The 22,058-nt window shown below is 37.3% G+C and overlaps 1 long non-coding RNA gene across 2 annotated transcripts in view; it reads right to left on the reverse strand.

Moving 5' to 3' along the window:
* Nucleotides 1–2,489: 2,489 nt before the first annotated feature.
* Nucleotides 2,490–22,058, reverse strand: part of LOC123598349 — a 62,423-nt gene continuing 42,854 nt past the window's right edge. The window contains exons 2-4 of one of the 2 annotated variants that reach the window (XR_006712562.1): nt 7,843–7,980; nt 6,088–6,167; nt 2,490–2,919 (exon numbers count right to left, since the gene is read on the reverse strand). This is a non-coding gene — a long non-coding RNA (uncharacterized LOC123598349). Of the gene's footprint in view, nt 2,920–3,934; nt 4,026–6,087; nt 6,168–7,842; nt 7,981–22,058 lie in introns of those variants that run through there. The other variant, XR_006712563.1, reaches the window with a different exon arrangement.

Genomic DNA, 22,058 nt, shown 5'->3' on the forward strand with positions numbered 1-22,058 from the left:
TTACAATCTGCATATTAGTAAACAGTCTCCTCATCCAGATTTTGTAGGTTTTGTTTCATCCAGGAAAGGCCTTCACCAACCAGCTCAGCTTAGGGTACTGGATCAGCTCGTAGCATCTGTGAGCAAATGGAGCTTGCCACTGTGGTCTAGTTGAGTGAGGCCACTGCCCTTGCCCTTGCCCTTGGCGGGATAGAGTTTGTCGCTGGTTGAGTTGGCCTTCAGGCTGGACTCTGTATTCAAGTAGTGCTGCTATGGGTACTACCTGGTTGGGCAAGACTTCTGGGTTGTTTTCCATGTTTAGATGATGCCATTCTCTGGGGTCTGCAGTCACCTCTATTTGGGTACGGTTGTAGGCTGTGTTCCCCACAGGACAGTGCCACTGGTGAGATTTTGCAATGGGATAGGGTTTTGGGCTACACTCTGCAATCCTCCCTGTTCAGGTAATGCACCTCAGGCTGTCCTCACCAACCTGGATGTTATAGCTGCCTAGACTCTGCATTTAGGCACAGCCACAGGTATGGACTTCATGGTCAGATGGGCCTCAGTTTGTGTTCTGCAATTAGGGCAGCAGACTGTGTCTCTAATACTGAGTAGGCTTGTAGGTTGGGCCTGGCAGCTGGGTGGTTACCATAAGCTGGGCTCCAAAGCTCCTCAGGGAATTTCAGGCTCCCTGCCTATGTGGGGTTAGAGGCTATGTTCAACAGTTGGGCAGGGATGTTGGCATGGCTCCCTGCCAGGCAGAGCCCTAAGATATCTTCTGCTGATTTAGGGTGTTGTGGCCACTATCCCCAGAGCAGTGGGTCTGGATGCTATGCTCAGTGGTTGAGCAGAACTTTGAATTTATTCTTCTGTTCAGGCGAGGCCATAAAATGTGCTTCACAGCCAATGTGGCCCTGTGGCTGGAGAACCAAATTAGGCTGAAATGCCAACCAACCTTCCTGGCCTGACAGGGTCACTGGCTTGAGTCTGCTGATCCACAGAGCTGCTGGCTGGGATCTCTGCTCAGGTGCTGCTGCAAGCAGGAATGAAACCTGCCAAGATGTAAATGCTGGATGCTTTAAGCCACATTCTGCTTATCTGCCTCTACCTTAACCCCAGTAGCTGAGCTTCACAGATTCTCCTCATGATCCCTGTGAGGAAGGACCCAAGTGGGCCTCCTAGGAAGCATCCCACAATGCTGGGGAAGTTGGATGTCCATCTTAGTTCCTCTTTTTCCCCCTGGAGATACTGTAGGGCCAAGGAGGCCCTCCCAGTATGGCACTGTGCCCTTCCGGGGAGGGGCAATGTGATTAAAGTGAAACCATTCCTCTTACCTTTCAAATGCAGTCCGGCTCAGGCTCTATTGTACAGGGGTACAGGCGAGTGCTACAGCCCCATCCCTGGATGCTGCAGTTTCACAATGGTGCCCTTTCTATGCATACTGGCTAGTTGGTCTTCATATTAAAAGGACTGAAGTTAGGAACTAGTATAATGACCTATATTACATCTTGATGATGTCATCCTTTAAGCTCCTTTAAGCTGTTATTCTTAAAATGAAATTTTAAAATACACAAAGCAGGGGCATCTGGGTGACTCAGTTGGTGAAGCATTCAACTCTTGATTTCAGCTCAGGTCATGAGCTCATGGTTTTGTGAGTTCCAGCCCTGTGTCAAACTCTGTGCTGACAGCATGGAGTCTTCTTGGGGTTCTCTCTCTCTCTCTGTCTCTCTCTCTCTGCCCCTCCCCCACTCATGTTCCCTCTCCCTCTCTCTCTGTCTCTCAAAATAAATAAACTTTAAAAAAATAAGAGAATAAAATAAAATACACAAAGCAGTAATTCCTTGATAATCTTGACCTTTGTTTTATGTAAAAATATTCCAGACATAAAACATGTTTCATTTTGCATTTTTCTTGATTGGATTTTTAAGAGTGGCTCTAAAAGTATCTTCAAGTTAGACATTGTAGTATATATTCTTTCATAGAAGTTTATTTCCTTTTGTAAAAGTGAAAATCTCTTTTCTCCTTGCTCTGATTTTGGTTTTGTCATTGAAGTTAATACTGCTTTTGCTAATTCAGAGTTTAAATCAATTTCTGATTTCATTTAGAGAATTCCACACAATGTTCACAACTTTTTCTCTTCACCTGTCCTCCTTTAAGGTATTTAAGGTGCACCTGGGTGGCTCAGTCGGTTGGGTATCCAACTTCGGCTCAGGTCATGATCTCGTGGTTTGTGGGTTCAAGCCTCACATCGGGCTCTGTGCTGACAGCTCAGAGCCTGGAGCCTGCTTTGGATTCTGTCTCTCCCTCTCTCTCTGCCTCTCTCTTTCTCTCTCTCTCTCAAAAATAAGTAAACATTTAAAAAAAGTTTTTTTTAATAATAAAGTATTTAAAAGAACTGTGGCCTACAGAGAACATTCAAACCCTGGGAAATGACAGTAAAGATTATTGAGCTGTATTCAAGTACCAGATTATTCAGATGGCCTAGCAAAGCGACAGCACTACACAGAATATCACACGTCAAAATTGCTAATTTAATAACTTTTGTTTTCAGAATTTGCTGTTTCTTGGAATGCCATTTAGCTGTCTTGAAACTCCACACATAAGTTTTGTGTATTGTGTGTTGTTAAGTATAAACTTATGCCTTTTTTTTTTTTTTTTTTTTGCAAGAATGACTCACCATTAGTGGCAGACAGGGTCAAGACCATACACTTATGAAATGGCAGTAAGTCCAAGCATGACTGACTGATGAGATCATGACCACCTTTCTCCATCACGTTCCTGTCCCTCCTCCCTTAGGTTAGATGACTGCTGTTCAAGTGTCCAGAATAGTTGCTCTCTACCCTCCCTGGTTCTCAGACTCCACGATTCTCCGGTGACCCATGCCAGTTAACACATTACACAAATGCACAAAAGTGGGCATGAGCCGACTTGTCAGCTTTCCTGAAACAGAGGACAAAATTATACATTTAATTATATATTTATTCCACTTTCAGAGTAGTTGAACCCCAGAAAAAAATTGCCCAGGGAGACACATTACACTGGAGGTTTGAAATACTGGATTGAGGAACTATTTGAATGCTTGTATATCACGTCAGGAAAGGAAATCAAATGACCTTGAAGCCACTTAGAGCCTTAAAATACTGCTAAGGTTTTGATGCCAGGGATTAGCCTGTTAAGCCACTGCCACTGGCTGTAAGCATTATGATATTCTGAGGCTGATATGAGCCTCTGTACTGTTCAGGGCTTAGTTACTATGGAAAAAAGAAAAGTCAGATTAAGCTGTCAGACCCACAAAATTAACATGTGCACCTAATTGGCTTAGTTTATTATTATTATTATTCATACAATTACAATTTGTGTCTATAGAAAATATGGCCATTATTTTTAAATTGCTATTTTGGAAAGGCAAGTTATCAATATTAGCATTGTGACAGAAGTAAATAAAATTCATAAAATGTACAGAAATACAGCTAAATCCAAAATGGGCATATCAGTACATAAGTAGGAACACATTTTCAAGTTTCTTGATATGCTTGGCCTCTATCCCATACCACTAATTACTTCTTAGCTCAAATGGGCAAAATCGTTAGCAATTTGCTTGGCAATAGGTGAAAAGATATGTTTCTTTTTTTCTTTCCCTGTGGAAAATTGTCTGCATTGTACTGCAATGCTGAGCAAGTTATTCTTAGCAGCACGTCTCCTCAGACATTTTATGGCAGCTTGGGGAATATTAAATGTATGATTAATAAATAATTACAACTATGTGTCCAATCTTTAGCTCCATATTCAAAAGGAGCTTTGACTGTGTGAGGCATTTGAGAGGGTTTCTGAAAACAATATATTTATACATTTTAATTTAGATTTATTCCAGCGTTAAAGTACAAATATTTACATATTCTGAGCATATTTTACATATAGAATTATTTTAACCATTGTCAGTATACAACTACCTCCAGGGAGAAATGCAGTAAGGAATTTAGCAGCAGGAAAACACAGTAAACAACAATTTAGGACAGAAGGTAAAGAGCATCGTAAACATGGAGAATCTGAAATTAGAGAAAGAATTTTTAATTAGGTGGAATGTAATCACTCAGCTGGAATTTGTCTACGTTACCAAAACAGGAGCATTTCGTTATTGTTGCGGAAAGTGCTTTCAAGATATTTCATTAACAAACCAAGCAGAAAATCTTATTTCAGTCTTTCAGTCTTATTCACTGCCTCTCTCTCTCTCTCTCTCTCTCTCTCTCTCTCTCTCCACCTAAGAATACAGTGCAATATGAGCTTAGCTTATCTGTTATTGTGCAGTGATATGATATTGGAATGATTATATCATTTGCAGCATGCTATAATCATGGTGAGCTTAGTTCCTGCATTTTCTGGAAAACTCCCAAATTCCTACTTGATCAATTCTATATGTTATCTTTAGGTTCCAAAGTTAAGGTCACTACTTGACTATAAAACAAAAAGCTGTCCCTGGATAAGAGAACACTTCTAGTTCCAGCTATACCACTCAGTTTGTGCTCAAAAATGTTTCTTAAGCACTTTGGGTTGCAGTCCCTACCCCCCTTTTTATGCAAAGGCATGAATGCTAGAACACCAAACAGCCTCATTCCATGGCTTAACTAGTATTAAGCAGCATGGCATAGCAGTTAAAAACAGACTGGTATTTGTGTGCTTGAACATGAATCCCAGCTCTGCTAATCCCAGCTCTGTGTGACCCTGGGCAAATGATTTAACCACTCTGTGCTTCACCTTCCTCTGTAAAACAGGCTTGATGATAATGGTAATTTCTCATGGAGTTATTATACGAGGCTTTGATCAGTGGATACAAATGAAGCACCTAGAACAGTGCAGAAGAGTAAAGGTGATACATGTATTGGTGAAATAAACACATGTGAGAAAGTACAGCATATGAACTCAAATTCTCTATTAATTCAGTATTCAGCTGATGTGCTCTCTTTGTACTCCAGCTCATACACCCCTAACAAATGGGTTTGTTCTATATAACTGTGAGGAAAAGAAGTAGTGAAGTTAAGAAACTTGCCCACAGTCTCAGCTAATCAGTAACACTCACTATTTAAATCCTTATATGTCCAATTTCAAATCTGTGCTATCTCAACTCTGCTTCCCCAAGGTACCTAGAGATTTTGCAAGCTGATTATCAACCCTATTATAATATGTCTTGGCTCTAAATTCATTGTAACAAGCATAATTTTTGTGCATGAGGTAACTGAAAAGCAAATGTTTGCCTTCTCACAATAAAGAATATATGGATGGCAGAACCAGATTCTAGAGCAAGACTGCCTATGTTCACAATATCAGCACTACCACTGTCTGCATGACCGTGGGGAAGGTTATTTAAATATTAAATTAATTAAGAAAAATAAAGCATTAGAGGAGTGCCTGGGTGGTTCAATCAGTTAAGCGTCCAACTCTTGATTTCAGCTCAGATCAGGATCTCATGGTTTATGGGATGGAGCCCCGCACTGGGCTATGTGCTGACAGCATGGATCCTCCTCAGGATTCTCTCTCTCCCGCTCTCTCTCTGTCCCTCCCCAATTTGTGTGCATGCACATGCTCTCTCTCTCTCTCTCTCTCGCTCTCTCAAAATAAACTTAAAAAATAAATAAATAAATAAATAAAGCATTAGAATAGTACCTGGCACATAGGAAGCACTGTAGAAATGTTTCTTGTTAACACACTTATCATAACTACTACTATTCAGGAGGCCTGGGATGGCCATGTTAGAGAAGAGATGCTTGATGGTACTTCATTAATATAATTATGGTCCCACAGAAATAAGTAAATGTGTTTCCAGCTTTCATTCAAATAGAAAGTCATTCTTCTTGTCAAAGGGATTTAATCTTCCTTCTTTACAAACCATTGCTCTAGTGTTAAGGACATTGATGCCTGAAGAAAGACACTTAAAATGTTCAGCTTAGAGATACACACAGCTGGGGATTATACAGGCCCAACTAAAAATAAAAATGTTAAAAGGAGGCAAAGCTTTCCACAGAAACTAGCTGTTAAAGAGTCATTATTTAATAACTAGTCTTGATCAAGTACATAAACAAAAAACTAAAACTGAATGGCAGAGGTCTGACTGACCTGGAAGGATGAGAAAAATGTCATGTGCAGGAGGTGAAGACTGGAACAGAGGCATCCCCTTGGCCACACCTGGTCAAAGCCTATGGAAAGCAATGAGCAAAGAAGAAGAGAAACCTGATTTCAGAAATCTTATATAGTCTTAAAAGTTTGTCATCTGGGACCGCCTGGGTGGCTCAGTTAAGCTTCCGCCTTCCACTCAGGTCATGATCTCTCAAGCCCCTCATCGGGCTCTGTGCTGACAGCTCAGAGGCTGGAGCCTGCTTCGGATTCTGTGTCTCCCTCTCTCTCTGCCCCTCTCCTGCTCGCACTCTGTCTCTCTCAAAAATAAGCATTAAAAAAAATTTTGGGGGGGTGCCTGGATGGCTTAGTCAGTTAAGCGTCTGACTTCAGCTCAGGTCATGATCTCACAGTTCGTGAATTCAAGCCTCATGTCGGGCTCCATGTTGACAGCGTGGAGCCTGGAACCTGCTTCAGATTCTGTGTCTCCCTCTCTCTCCGCCCCTCTCCCACTTGCTCTCTCTCTCTCTCTCTCTCAAAAATATAAACGCGAAAAAACCTTTTTTAAGTTTATCATCTGTTTATAAACAGTATATAGCTCTTAGTGCAGAATGTAGCCTTAGTTATTGTCCATATTCACAGAATCTTAAATCTAAAAGTCCTTTCAGCTGTTGTAAAAGAAAGTCGCCCAAATAGGTTGGACCTCACTCAGCTGTTAAACTGAGATTCTGGTGTTCATACTGTACAAAAAGCTAGCACTTGCAATATTGTCTCTTAATAAGGCTTATTTCTGAGTGGGCTTTTCTTAGATTTGTCTTGGTCGAGTTTTAGTTTCCCATTTGCTTTTTCTTTTGTTTTCAGAAGACGAAAAAACTTGAACAGATTTGTTGAGAGACTCAGTGAATGGGTCACTAAGAGGATTGTAGATTTTAATAGACTCTTCTCTTGCCTTCCCACGCAGCTAGCTATTTCCTAAAACCCTAAGTTTGAAGGATTTGAAATAGAACTTTAAATATTATAGAGCTGAATCATCAAAGGGTTTTAAACCTGCCACTGGATGAAGGACAGAAAAAGGACCATCTGATCTAATGCCATGAATTCTTAGCACTGAGGATGGTTCCCTGGAGCAGAACAGTGAAAAACAGGAAAGGAAATGCTTAATTGAACCAAAAGAGTCTACTATGATACCCATGGAAAGCAAAGCTTTAAAATGACAAATTAAAATAAAGGGCAAAGAAAGTAAAGGTGACGTTAACTTTCTTTCCTGGAGGCTGCGAATTTATCTAGGGCAATGGCTCTCTGATGCTAGAATAAGCACTGGTACATAATGATGTTTTCGATGGTTCCCCACAAAGTGAGGACAAAGTGGTGAGTTTCTTCATTATGTGTATTTTTTTTTTAATTTAAAGAATTATTCCTTATTCTGGGAGTGTGCTCTATTAGCTTTGTTTTGTATTAAAATATCCTTTAATTGGAAGAGATGGTGATATCATATGAGAGTTTATTTTTTCATTCCAAAGCCCTTACTGCTCAAAATTAAGGCTCCACAACACCATGTTCTCCCCCAATCAATATATATATATATACACACACACATATACAGCAACTAAATCAGTCCTTTTCCAGAGGTGAATCAGAATTCCCTTAGAAGTAGTTTCAAAATAGACACTGCCACTCCCCTTCTGTTGTGAGCTCTCAAAAGGAAAGTGGAAGGAAGAGGAAGGGAGATATGTATTTTTATATGATTCTGATACAGACCCTAATTGACATCCACAGTTCTCAGGAGAGTATGATCAACTATCATCCTTGGAAGACCCATATCTTCTTTACTTTTGTCTTTTTCTTGAATGCATTCACCTCTGTGGACAGGAGACAAATATTTTGCAATGCAGTTTCCTAAATAAGAGGAATAATATTTCAGGAAACAAGTTTCTATGCTGCACATAAAAAAGATCTTTGAAGGGGAAGCTTCAAGCAAACGACAGTTCTTTTCATAAAGAAATCATAATATGAAAACTCTAGGGATATAACAAATATATTCTCGACTGTGGTGGCAAGCTAAATAAAGTCCTTGAGCTAATTTTAATGGAAAAAGTTTCCACGTACACACTGAGTAAGTAGACATACTCTATAAATATATATTTCTTGAGCTCTAAAAAGCTACATGGGGGAATGCTAGAACAAATACTCAAATTGTGTGAGATGGGTGAAAGTGTAAAAGTAAACCCAGATTTCTTTAACACTGTGAAGTAAAATAAAATGTTTAGGAGACTGAGTTCCTATCTGTCCTTGAATAGATCAGTCTAATATCATTTTTTGCTCTAATCTAGCTGATTTCTTCACTGGTCTATATACAACTTTTTTCCTTATTTATTAATTGATTTGCATGATAGGCTTTGCTTCCTTATACATATTATTGCAACTAAAGCTGTATACCCTGTCCCACCCTTCCCCCAACTCCAGTGCTACCACAAACTGTGTCTTAACTCGTCCAGTGCAAATCCTGATCATTCTCTAATGCCTATCTTGTTTGCACAAACACTGAACACTTAGTATGTGCCAGGCACTTGCTAGGTTCCATAGGGCAATGAACGGCAAATATAACCTTTAAGCGAATTGTATTACAGGTGTGAAATATAGCCTGAAATAAGTCTTGAATAGAAACATGGAGCTTCATTAGAGGTTATTGCAATAATCTAGGACAATGATTGTCAAAGTGTGGTCTCCAAATCAGCAAAATCAGAATCACCTAGCAACTTGTTAGAAATGCAAATTTCCTGCCCCATTTCAGACCTACCACATCACAAAACACAGGCACCATCCCAGAAGTCTACACTGTAGCAAGCCTTCCAGGAGATGGTGGTGCAATTGATGCACACTAAAGTTTGTGAACCACTGACTTAGCAGAAGAATAGTAGGAGACAAGATTAGTGGCTGTGGATTTGGAGAGCAGAAAACACATTTTCCAGATGTTACTGACCTGAAGATGACAAGGAAAAAGTGAAATAACATTTGAGGTTTATGATTTGTGTGATTAATGCCTAGTGGAGCCTTTCACAGACATAGAAATATAAGAAAATATCAGGTTTGGGGTGGTCAGTATATAAAATAGATGGTTGCTTCATGTTGAGATGTGTCAAATCTGACATATTGGACATTTAAGTGAAGATGTCCAGAATAGCAGGACAATAGAGAGATCTGAGCAGAAGTAAAGGGATTAAGAGAAAGGTGATCTTAGGAGTGATTAAAGTTGAAGAGCTAATAAAAAAAGGGAGGGAGGAAGATATGATTTCACTTATACGTAGAATATTAGTAAGCTAAACAAGTGGACAAACAATAAACACAAACCATAATGAGGTACCACCTTACACCTGGCAGAATGGCTAAAATCAAAAACACAAGAAATAACAACTGTTGGCGAGGATGTAGAGAAAAGGAAACCTTATGTTCATGGGAATGAAAATTGGTGTAGCCACTGTGGAAACCAGTATAGAGGTTCCTCAAAAAATTAAAAATAGAAATACTATATGATCCAATAATTCCACTACTGGATATTTACCCAAAGAAATATCCAGTTTCTCCAATTGTTTGTTGCAGCATTATTTATAATAGCCAAGATATGGAAGCAACCTAAGTGCCCATTGGTGGATAAATAAAGAAGACATGGTATAGATATACAATGGAATATTATGCACCATAAAAAAGGGATGAGATCTTGTCACTTGGGACAGATCTGAAATAAATCAGACTGAGAAAGACAAATATCATGTGATTTCACTCATATGTGGAATCTTAAAAACAAAACAAGTGAATACACAAACAATATGCAGAATCAAATCTATAAATGTAGAGAACAAACTATTGCCAGTGGGAAGAGGGGTAGAGGGATGGACAAAATGGGAGAAGGGGAGTGGGAGATACAGGCTTCCATTTATGGAATGAATATGTCATGGGAATAAAAGGTGGACATTTACATGGAAATGTTCAGAATAGCAGGACAATAGAGAGATCTGAGCAGAAGTAAAGGTCTGTCTGATAGGGAATACAGTCAATGATATTGTAATAGCATTGTGCGGTGATAGATGGTAGCGAGACTTGTGGTGAGCATAGCATAACACATAGAGATGTTGGATCACTGTGTTGTACATCTGAAATTAATGTAACAATGTATGTCATCTATACTCAAATAAACATTAAAAAAAAACAGACTCATAAATACAGAGAGCAAACTGGTGATTGCTAGAGAGAAAGTAGGCAGGCTGGGGGGAGGGGGGAGGAATGAGAAAAATAGATAAAGGGGATTAAGAAGTAAAAACTTCCAGTTATAAAATAAATAAGTCACAGGCATGAAAAGTACAACATAGAGAATATAGTCAATAATATTATAATAATATTGTATGGTGACAAATGGTGACTACACCTGTCATTGTGGGCAGTTTGTAATATATAGAACTGTCAAATCACTATGTCATACACTCAAAACTAACATTCTATATTAATTATACTTCAGTAAAAAAAGAAAAACAGGTGGACGTCACCCAAGGAGAATCTGAGAAGAAGGGACAGAAACTGAAGATGGAATCTGGAAAACACTCAACATTTAAAGAATAGATAATGGCAGAACCTGGAAGAGGAAAAACATAATCATGGTATTTTAAAAATTCAGCCAGGCAATCGTTACAAGAAGGAAGAATTAATCAACAATTATAAATGTCACAAAGATGGGCACCTGGCTGGCTTAGTCAGAAGACTCTTCATCTAAAGGTCATGGGTTCAAGCCCCACATTGGAGGTAGAGATTACTTAAATAAACAAAAAATTTAAAAGAAATAATAAATGTCACAAAGAGATTAATATAAGGAGAGAAATATGCCCATTACCTTTAAAAATGAAGATAGTTATAACTTTGCTAAGAGAAATTTCATTGGCAAACAAATGAGATTATAGTAGGAGAAAAAAATGAATGAATTAGGACTTCTGGTTTCAGCTCCAACATGTAAAAGCTTACAATTCATCACTCTTATTCTTACAACCAAAAAATTGGACAAACTAAAAATAAATAACTTTTGTTGAACTTACCAGAGAACTGAGGTTTCAGGGAAAATCATTACCTCAAAATTGGGAGAGAAGGATCATTTAGGAAGACAGATACCAGATATATTTATCTGAAGTAGAAGCCACTGGAGACATAAACTGATAGGAACACTTAAAAAGTAATTTTGGAAAATTGCTGGAAGATGACAATGGACTAGCATGAGTGTGAGAAACCCCTGGGAACGTCCATAATGAGAGGGCGGGCCTACGCCCACTGACTCCATCTTGTTCTGTGTCCTTCACCTTGACCACGCCTCCTCCCCTTGAGTAACCTCTGGCTCACCTGCCTAACAGGACTCGGACCCTTCCCAGCCAATCGGCTGAGGCCACAGCCATTACCTCACCAACTGCCCCTAGGCCCCAATAAAACCTTTGTCCTTTTGAAACTCGCTCTCTCTCCCCAGCATCTCACCGCTGCGTCGGTGCAGGTAGGGGATTGAGCTCGAGCTAGCTTGAATAAAGGCTCTTTTGCTTTTGCATCGGACTCGGCTCTCTGGTGGTCTTTGGGGATCACGAATTCTGGACATAACACATAATATCATGGGCACTCCTTCCAGGTGATGGTCCAGGAAAGATTTCTACCTGAGGAGTGGCTACATGGCTCAGTCGGTTGAGCCCGGACTTCAGCTCAGGTCGTGATCTCACGGTTCGTGAGTTCGAGCCCCACGTAGGGTTCTGTGCTGACAGCTCAGAGCCTGGAGCCTGCTTTGGATTCTGTGTCTCCCTTTCTCTCTGTCCCTGTCCCTCTTGCACTCTGTCTCTCTCTCAAAAATAAATAAACGTTAAAAAAAAAGATTTCTCCCTGAACCAGTCATGGTGAGGGAGAGATTCCACTCTAGGATTATGGGGATAGCCAAACACACAACAGCTGACACTTGACATATGAATTTTACTGCAATTTATTAGTCACATATTCTCACAATCCAAGAGTAGAGAACACCACATGCAATGTGGAAATTCATGGGGGTTTCACTTGGGAAAAGAGTGAAAAATCAAGGGCTGTAGGAGGCAGCTTTGTAGGAGTAAAAGGGTGCAGTGACCCTGAGTTCCTACATAAGGATGTAATTGGCTTGTTTCAGTAAGTCTGTGAGCTGTCAGGGAACTGAAACCCACTACTCCAGATAAACAGGAACAGCATGTGATCCGTTTGATAGGGAGGGTTGTTGGGTAGGGGATTTTATCCAAGGGAGCAGAATGAGGAGGATATAATCAGGTTTTCTAGTTTCTGTACTGGATGCTTTGACACCTGGGCCCTGCTGATCCTGGAGACACTGTCCCTCCTAGGGCTAGCCAATTCCTACAGATAGTAAAGGACTTGCCTGGGAGTGTACCTTTTATATGCAAACCAACACATTCAAAGCCCACAGCTCTCTGAATTTGTTAAATTCTTATACTTCAGGCCATTATTCTCTAGCTCTAGTCACCCCAGGATCAGGTGCCAGACAACTAAGGATAGGCTCGATACCCCCAAGCCTATTGTAATTATTCCAACTAGTCAAATCTAAGCCTGTTTACCCTGCCCTGCCTGTTTCTCCCTTGTCTACATTCCTCCCCTTGCTCCCTCTGTCTGCTGATCAACCCTAGTGCTTCCACATGAGTGCAGAGTTGTGTGCAGTGCCTCCTGTTTCTAGGGATCTGTGAGTATACAGGCTTCTTCCTGAAGGACACTCATGTTGGTGACAGCATGTCTCACCATGTCTGATTAAAACAAATCCCAGCTACCTTTAAAGAGAGGGCGAATTGGGTTAGGCCATTCAAGGCCCTCCTGATTTTGCCAGTTGCTAAGAAAGGACATAAATTAGTTTTTGATCTTATACCTCAGGCAGGGGTACTAATAATCTTCGTGAACTATGTCCAGAACCTCATCAGAACAAACTCCTCTCCAGAGGAAAATATTTGGCCAAAGCCTATCCCAGTTGGAGGAAGGATACTTTTCTACCCCAGGCCTATTCTAGCCTTTCTATCTCAGAAAAAAAAGAGAAAAAGGTACTCAACATGAGTCAAGATTTCAAGAGAGTAGATAGAAACAAAAGGAAAAATAAATTAAAAAATACTGTACCACTGGAGAAATAACTTGGAAAAGTCATAAACCTAAGACACAAATCCATTACAACCCTGAGCTTTAATTGGAAGATTACGGAATGCCTCTCTCCCCACACTCCAACATCATACCAGCAGGGATCCAGTATAATGACAGTGAATTACAGCTGGAAGAACTGTAAGACACAAACTCTCTGTAAGGAGGAGATATTAGGAAATCCCAAAGTCAAGAAGGGAGACAAAAGCAGGACACTAGAGAAGGTGAAGCCTATGACATCTACAGTTACAGAAAACATTAACACACCCGCTTCTAGCTAGCCAGACTTCTAGCCAGATGTCTTCATATGAAAGACCTAGTTGCTTCAATTCCTATTACCTAATACAAGATGGACAGCTTTTAACAAAAATGTACAAGGCATGGCAAATGCAATAAAAACTACAGAATGAAGAGACAAAGCAGTCATCAGAACCAGGCTTGATATGATACAGATATTGGAATCATCACAAGGAGAACTTAATGAGTAATATGTTAATCTAGTGGTAAAAGAAAACAAACATCTGGCCAATGTAAGAGACGAAAACTCTCAGGAAAGAACCAAAACAGGGGTGCCTGGGTGGTTCGTTCAGTTAAGTGTTTGACTTCAGCTCAGGTCATGATGTCACAGTTTGTGGGCTGGAGCCCTACATTGGGCTCTGTGCTGATAGCTCAGAGCCTGAAGCCTGCTTCAGATTCTGTGTCCCCTTCTCTCTCTGCTCCTCCTCCACTTGTGTTCTGTCTTTCTCTCTCTCAAAAACAAATAAATAAACATTTTTTAAAATTTTTTTTAAAAAATTAGGAAAAAAACAAAAGAAAATGTGAGAAATCAGTAACATTTAACAAAAAAGAAGGATGATTTTGATTGTCTCATCAGCAGATGCAACACAAATGAGGAAAGAATCAGTGACTGTGATAAGTCATCAGAAATTTTCCAAACTGAAATGAAAAGAAAATAAAAGAACTTAAAAAAAATAGAACAGGCATCTAGGAAATACAAGACAATTTCCAAAAGTGTAACTTGTCCATAATTGGCATATTAAAAGAAGGAAATAAAACAGTAATGGATTGTAACCCAGGGTATAAAATAAATATTCATGAGTCTATAGTGATATAAATGAATGATTAAATAAATTAGTAATGGGGGAAACAGATAAAATGTTCATGCAGAAAAATTCCAAATAATTTATAGATATTTTACCCTAAAGAAGAGGGAGCATAATTTCTCCTTAAGAATTAGCTGTGCACTGAAACTTCCTCTCAAAGTACAGGTGTCAGGGGAAAAAATACAGATTTCTATAAATTGTTTCAAATTAGATATTCTATACATTAAAATAAATTTTGGTCCATTCCTTACACCATATACAAAAAATAATTCAAAATGGATCATATACTTGAATGTAAAACCTAAAACTAGAAAACTTTTAGAACAAAACAAAGGATAAAATCTTGGTGACATTGGGTTAGGCAAAATTTCATAAACGTGACAACAAAAATCACAATCTTTAAAACAAACATTTTATAATTTTTATAAATCCAAATTAAGAACTTATGTTTTTCTAAATATAATGTTGAAAAAATTGAAAGGCAAGCCATAGATTTGGAGAAAGTATTTGCAAATCATAGAAATGTTAAAGCTGTGTTGTGTTCGTGATACAAAAACCTTGGTTTGTGAGCATAATTCATTCCAGAAATATGCTTGTAATCCAAAGCACTTGTACATCAAAGCAAATTTCAAGGACCATTGGCTCAGTTGTGATCATGTGATGTTCAGCATAACATACTAATCGTATTGCAAGACATTGCTCATTTATCAAGTTAAAACTTATTAGAAATGTTTGCTTGTCTTGCAGAACAAGTTACTTGCAATCCAAGATTTTACTGTATATAAAAACTTAAAAACTTACAACTCAATAGAAAGAAGACAACCCAATAGCAAAAACTGACAAAAGATTTGAATAATTACTTCTCCAAATTAGATATACAAATGACAGATATACACATGAAATAATTCTCAACATTATTAGTAATTAGGAAAATGCAAATTAAAACCACACACTAAAAAAAATACCTAAACACCCACTAGAATGGATATAATCAAAAGGGCTTTCTAAATGTCAGAAAGAATGTGGAGACACTGAAATTCTCATACCCGCTAGTAGGAATGTAAAAATGTTACAAGCTCTTTGGAAAAAGTTTGTTAGTTTCTTTAAAAAGTTAGCATACACTTAGCATACAATGCAGCAATTCCACTCCTAGGTATCTTCCAAAGTAAATGAAAGCATATGACCAGATAAAGACTTGTACATGAATGATTATAGAAGTATTATTTGTCATAGCCAAAACCTGGAAACAATCTAATGTCTATCAATAAATAAACAAATAAACTGTGGTGTATCTGTATAATAAAACACCACCCAGAAATAAAAAGGAACACAAAAGTGATACATGTAAAAACACAAAAGAACCTCACAAGACTATGCTATCCAAGATAACCTAGATACCAAAAATACTTATTATACAAATCCAATTATTTGAAATTTCTAGAAAATACAAAACTATGAAAACAGAATCAGATCAGTGGTGTCTAGGGTTGGGAGTGAGAATGGGGTTAACTCTAAAAGGCATGAGAGAAATTTGTGGGGGTGGGGGATGATGGAAGTGTTCTAAAACTAGAATGTGATAATGGTTGCACATCTCAATATACTTACTAAAACTCACAGAACCATATACTTAAAATAGGTAAATTTTCTGGCCTGTAAATTATATCTTAATAAAGTTATTTTAAAACACAGTGACTATTTGCTAAGGATGCAGAGTTTGTAACTTGAAAATTGACTATGGAAGGAAAGAGCTCAGCATTAGATAGAAAGCAAACAGGCTTGATGGAGATTTATTTTCCCTTATAAAACTGAGAAAGCATTGAGCAAATGTAGTACAAAGAAGCCAGTAAAGAATAAGAAATTAAAAACATAGGAAAGAGAGAAAATAATTAATGGGTCTGGATCCTTGAAGCAGCTTTCAAAAGCAAGTAGATGGATTCACTTTAGATAAAAAGGATTACCTCATCCTCTGCAATGAGAGAGGAGGTGTAAGAGACAGATGAAGTTAAAGAAAACAAATGGTAGTGATGGGGCAAAAAGGCAGCAAGTGAAGAGTTCTGTCCTGGCGGTGTCACCTACTTGGGATTAAATGAAAGGAATATATTCCTTCTTAGTCCTTCAGATTCTTCCTAATGCTTATGAACGCTTCAATTAGCTAGTGTGAATACAGTGTTGTTCTTTCTAGCTGAAGTGCATTTACACCTGTAGTTATAACAATCCAAACCGCAAAACTAATCTTCAGCATCAATCAACTGTGAGAGGTGTGTAAAATTGGGGGTCTGAGTGTAGAAAAGTTTGGAAAAGCACCTGATTGCACCTGCAGAAAAAAGTTGATTGGAATCTAAAAGATTGCTGGGAACTTGATCTACAGCTGAGCTTAGAGTCAAAGAGTAAATAATTACCTCATTTCTCCTATTTGGTGTTTTCCTCCAGCTCTATTCCATAGCACCAGGAGGATAAGAAAAAGGCTGGTGGTTAGATGCATCCATTAATATTCAAACTTTTTCCCAAAGGTTTCTCTAACAACTGCTTTAATTCAAGTTGATTGCTCTATCATCCTCACCTTTCTCTACAACTAATCCTCACTTCAACCTACCACATCCCAGTTCCATCTGCCACTATATTTTACCTCAAAGTCCTTCTTAATTATTTTACTTGTGCATCTCTCTTCCCTGTTAAAGAGTATTATGTGTAGGGAAACAATTCCTTAGGCTTTCTTGGAGTACCCCTTTAAGGCTGAGCAATTAGTAGTACTTAAGATTCATTAACTTGAAAATAATTTAAAATTATTTTGGAATAGCTACAAACAAGCTATTTGAAAACAAAATCTTCTCTAAAATATTAGTGATAACTGTATGTGTCAAATCTAATTTCTGATTTATGTTCTGCTTCCAAAGAGCTGGATGGCATTGGACAAGTTATGTAACTCCTGTGAGCCTCCATTTTTTTCATCTGTAAAATGAATGGATTGGCTTAGATAATTTAAAAAATTTGCAATGATTTTTTTCCAACTCCAAGTGAACAAAGAGACTAATACTAATTGTTTGAAAACCAAAATAGGTAGATGCTATAAGAAATAAGAGAATCAAATTGGTTTATTCCTAGATCTACTATTACAATTTCATGGCACCGAGTATAAGACATATAACATTATTCTGTATCTAAATATTCTAAAATTGACTTTTTGTAGATATTCACAGAAACTTTATTTATAAGAGTCAAAAACTGGAAGCAATCCAAACATGTAGTTACTGGTTAACGGATAAACAAATTGTGATATATACAATGGAATGCCTTTCAGCACTAATTCCTAACAAGGAATTAGTCACTGACACATGCAGCAATATGAATGAATCTCAAACATTTGTGCTAAGTAAATGAAGCCATACACAAAGGCTACATTCCACTTATATGGAATTATAAGGAATTTTATGTAGAAAAAGGAAAATATAGTATTTCACAGGACAGAAAGCAGATTTTTAAGCGCCAAGCATCGATGATGGAGACTGACCAGAAAGGAGCACAACGGAACATTGTAGGTACTGGTATTATCTTGTATCTGCATTGTAGTGGTAGATTTTTGCATGTAAATAATGTCAAATATTTGACTGGCAATTGGCATACCCTTTCAATGTCATGTCCCACTCCTCCTGGGTAGGAGATAAAGCATATGAAAAAATGATATGTCCTTCATCTCATTGCTGAGATTGAGAGTAAAATTATAAGTACATATTGCACTCAAAAAAACAAAAACAAAAACAAAAACCTCTCAACATTCATTGTCTGACCAAATGGGATTAGGGATAAAGAAAATGAATGTGGGGTTTATTACTTAATAGGAAAGTCCTGAAGGTAGATGGTTGAGGGGGTTAGAATACATTTACTATGGCTTATTATGGAATTCAGATGGTACAGAGCAAAATATGAACAGAGATATAGTAGATGCAATGAAAACAAAAAAAAAAAGGTCTAATGGAAAAGAGGAAATAGGTGAGCCATAGGTGTTGGTTAAAGAAAGGTGCAGAAATATAAGTGATGACAAGGTTCCGAGTTTGTAGAAATGAAATTGAATGTTCAGAGTAAGTATGTTGAGTCCATAAAAAGTAGAAGTTGAAGAGGCTAACATTTATTATAAAAGATGTGTGGGAAAAGAACCTTGAAGTCAAGTAATTAAATATTTGAAAATAGATTAAAGAATAGGAAGGAAGTGAGTCTCTTGTAGGCAGCCTATAGCTGGGTCTTTCTTCTATATCCATTCAGTCACCCTCTGTCTTTTGATTAGAGCATTTAGTCCATTTACATTTAAAGTAATTATTGATAGGTATGTACTTGTTGCTATCTTGTTACTTGTTTTATGGTTGTTTTTGTGGGTTTTTTCTCTGTTCCTTTCTTCGCTTGCTCTCTTCTCTTGTGGTTTGATGGCTTTCTTTAGTGTTATGCTTGGATTCATTTCTCTTTATTTTTTGTGTATCTATAATAGGTTTTTGATTTGTGGATACCATTAGGTTTGTATATAACATCTTGTGTGTGTAGCAAGAATTTGACTTTTAAAGAAAATTTTTGTTCCAGTATTTTATGTTGTTGAAAGAAAAAACAATTTCTAAGAAACAAAATTCAGTTTTAAAAATAGATTTAGTGATAAAATATATCACTATGGAATTGAAAATGACTATTCAAAAATACAAATGCATGAATATTAACTAACTATACCCATGATAAGTCTCTATTTCACTTACATGAAGAATATATAATTTTAATAGAATGTCTCTTTAATAGATCAATTTTAAGCCTTTTGTAGCTAAATTTAAGTTTTCTGTCATTTTTACTTGATGATGAAGCTAAAAACTATCTATGGAGTTAGGTTGCTTTTCTCAGGGAAAAGTTGATCCAGATGGTGGTAATAGATAAGGAAATCTTATCCATATTAGAAAAGGATTAAGTAAATCTAATGAATTGCTTGGAGAGTGGAAACTAAGCTATAGTGTAGATAAAAGTTGAGGTTATTGATTTGCTCAAAGTGGAACCTAAAGGCCAAAGTAGAGATTAGGGATATATAGCATGAGCAACATTTTGTTCTAATCTACACGGCCCCACAATGAAGCATACCATTTCAAGAAGGAACAGGCTCCAGGCTCTGAGCCATTAGCCCAGAGCCCGATGCGGGGCTCGAACTCATGGACCGCGACATCGTGACCTGGCTGAAGTCGGACGCTTAACCGACTGCGCCACCCAGGCGCCCCATATACTCTCTTTTTTATAGTACTAGAAAATAATCAGTTGCTTCATCCATATAGATTTCATAATTATTTACTAAAGAAAAGTGAATTATTTATAAAAGTATTACAAAGGATGGATACTAATAATATCTACTAAATCTTAAGTCTTCACTACTTGCCAAGCAGTGTTCTGAGTGCTATACATTTAGAACACCTAATTGACAAAAAAAAAAAAAAAGTAAAATCCTAAAAACCATTTGAGGTATTACACTATCCCCATTTTACAGAAACAAAAACTGGGACCCAAAGAGATTAATAGTTGGCATAACTAATAAATGAAAAGGCCAGAATTTGAATACCGATGGTGTGATCATAGATCATAACTCCATTCATTATAGACACACAAGTCTTTTAATATGTATTTTTTGCTGAAGTCATCTCTTTTCCACTGATGTACTTATTCTAATATGGTGAAAGTAGAAAAGGAAGCAGGACAAATTATCTCAGCATCTGGATCACTGTCTGCTAGCTGCTTTGACAACCTTCATTAATCTTTCAGAATCTTCCTCCTGGTTATAGGATTTTTCAATTAACTAGCATGAATACGGAGAAGTGTCTTGACTAAATGAAGTTTATTTATACCTATAGTGTTACAATGCAGTATGGCAAAATGATCTTTAGCATCAATCAACTCCAACCCCACAAGATAAAATATTCCATCTACTAAGGTGAGGCAGAAGTAACTTTTACAAACAAAAGTTATCAGTTTCCTTTCTTTCTAACAAAAACTGAATTGCTAATTATCTATCTAAAAATCATTTTTAAAGAAATAATCAGAATTATGAACAAAAATTTATGTAAAATATGTTATTTATAATAACAAAATTTCAAAATTCTCCAAATAACCCCATAAAAGTATAATGGTTACATAAAGAATTGTGGATCTATAAATAGATTTTCATCCACCCATTGAAAATCATGTTTTGAAAAATAGTTCATATCACCAAAAGAAATATCATTACATAATTATGGGGAGAAGGATCCCGATGTATACAAAATATACATTAGAAGCATACATTGCAAAATATCACCAGTGATTATACTTTGGGTGGTATGATTATAGGTGATTTTAATATTTCTTTTTGTGCTTCTATTTTCCAAATAATCTACAATATGTATATTGTGGGTTTTATAATAAAAAACGATATAAAATAGAATTTCATACTTGCTTTTTGAGTAATAACATGATATTTGCACTTTATACATTGTTCTATAAATAATGAGTATATGTAGAGAGCTTTATATTCAAACATATTTTAACATGCTATTTCATTTAGTTATTAAAACAACCTATGAAGCTTCTGCTTCCAGCCAAGTTCAAATAACATATTGGATTTATCCTACTGCCTGAAGCAATAAGACAACTGAATAAAATACATAAAATAATGGTTTTGAAGACAATGGGCATCAGACAATGAAGGATATAAATTCCTGAAGAATAGAACTTAAATGAGATGATCCTGAAGATTGTCCCAGCTTACTATCTTGAGAAGTTTCCAAGGCATGACAAGGGGTGGTGGGGAGGAGCCCAGGCAGAAGACAATGTTTCCCTAAGGTAAAATCATGGATTTGTGAGTCCAGGGCACCAAAAAAGCTAAAATTCACGGGATGGAACACTGTAAAAAGAGCCACAGAGAGCAGAAACTCCAGAGATCCACAATGTGTGAGGAAACTGAGGCCCTAACGCCTAAGAAAGAGCTAGCCTAGAAGGGACAGTACCAAAGCTCACAGAAGGCTGGGAATAGTGCCTGTTCCCACCAGTCAAGCTGGGCAACTTCACATTTAACAGAGTGCTCATAAAGATTTTTTCTCAGTAGTGAAGCGAAATTAGTCCTGGACTAAATGCTGCTCTGTTTCCATACAACAAATCTTAAAGACAAGACCAAAAGATGAAACTGTTTCAAGTGATTTTATCGCATTCCAGAACACACCTCAAGAATATTTAGAGCAGTACAAAAATATCCAGTGCACAGCAAGGAAAGATCTACAATGTCCGGAGTCTAATTTTTTAAAAAGTAATAATAAGCTTGCAAAGAAGTCAGGGAAAATAACTCACAATGAGGAGAAAAATTGATAAATCAAAACTGATCCAGAACAGACACAAATGTTAGAATTAATGGACAAGGACACTAAAATCATTATAATAACTGTATTCTATTTGTTCCAAAAATTAAGTACAAAAATAGGAAATATTTAAATGACTCAAAGTAAACATCTAGAGATGAAAATACAGTGTTGAGAAGAAAAATACTGGAAGGGATAATTAGCAGATCAGAACATGGAGATATAGCAATAAAACTATCCAAAATGAAAAACACAAAGGAACGAAAGAAATAAAAAGAATAAGCACAGTGTTAGTAAACTGTGGGGAAAATTCACATGATGTGATATACATATAACAGGATTCCCAAAGCAGAGGACAGAGACA

The sequence above is a fragment of the Leopardus geoffroyi genome, chromosome C1 (assembly GCF_018350155.1).
Source record: "Leopardus geoffroyi isolate Oge1 chromosome C1, O.geoffroyi_Oge1_pat1.0, whole genome shotgun sequence".
In the NCBI taxonomy this organism is placed as follows: domain Eukaryota; kingdom Metazoa; phylum Chordata; class Mammalia; order Carnivora; family Felidae; genus Leopardus; species Leopardus geoffroyi.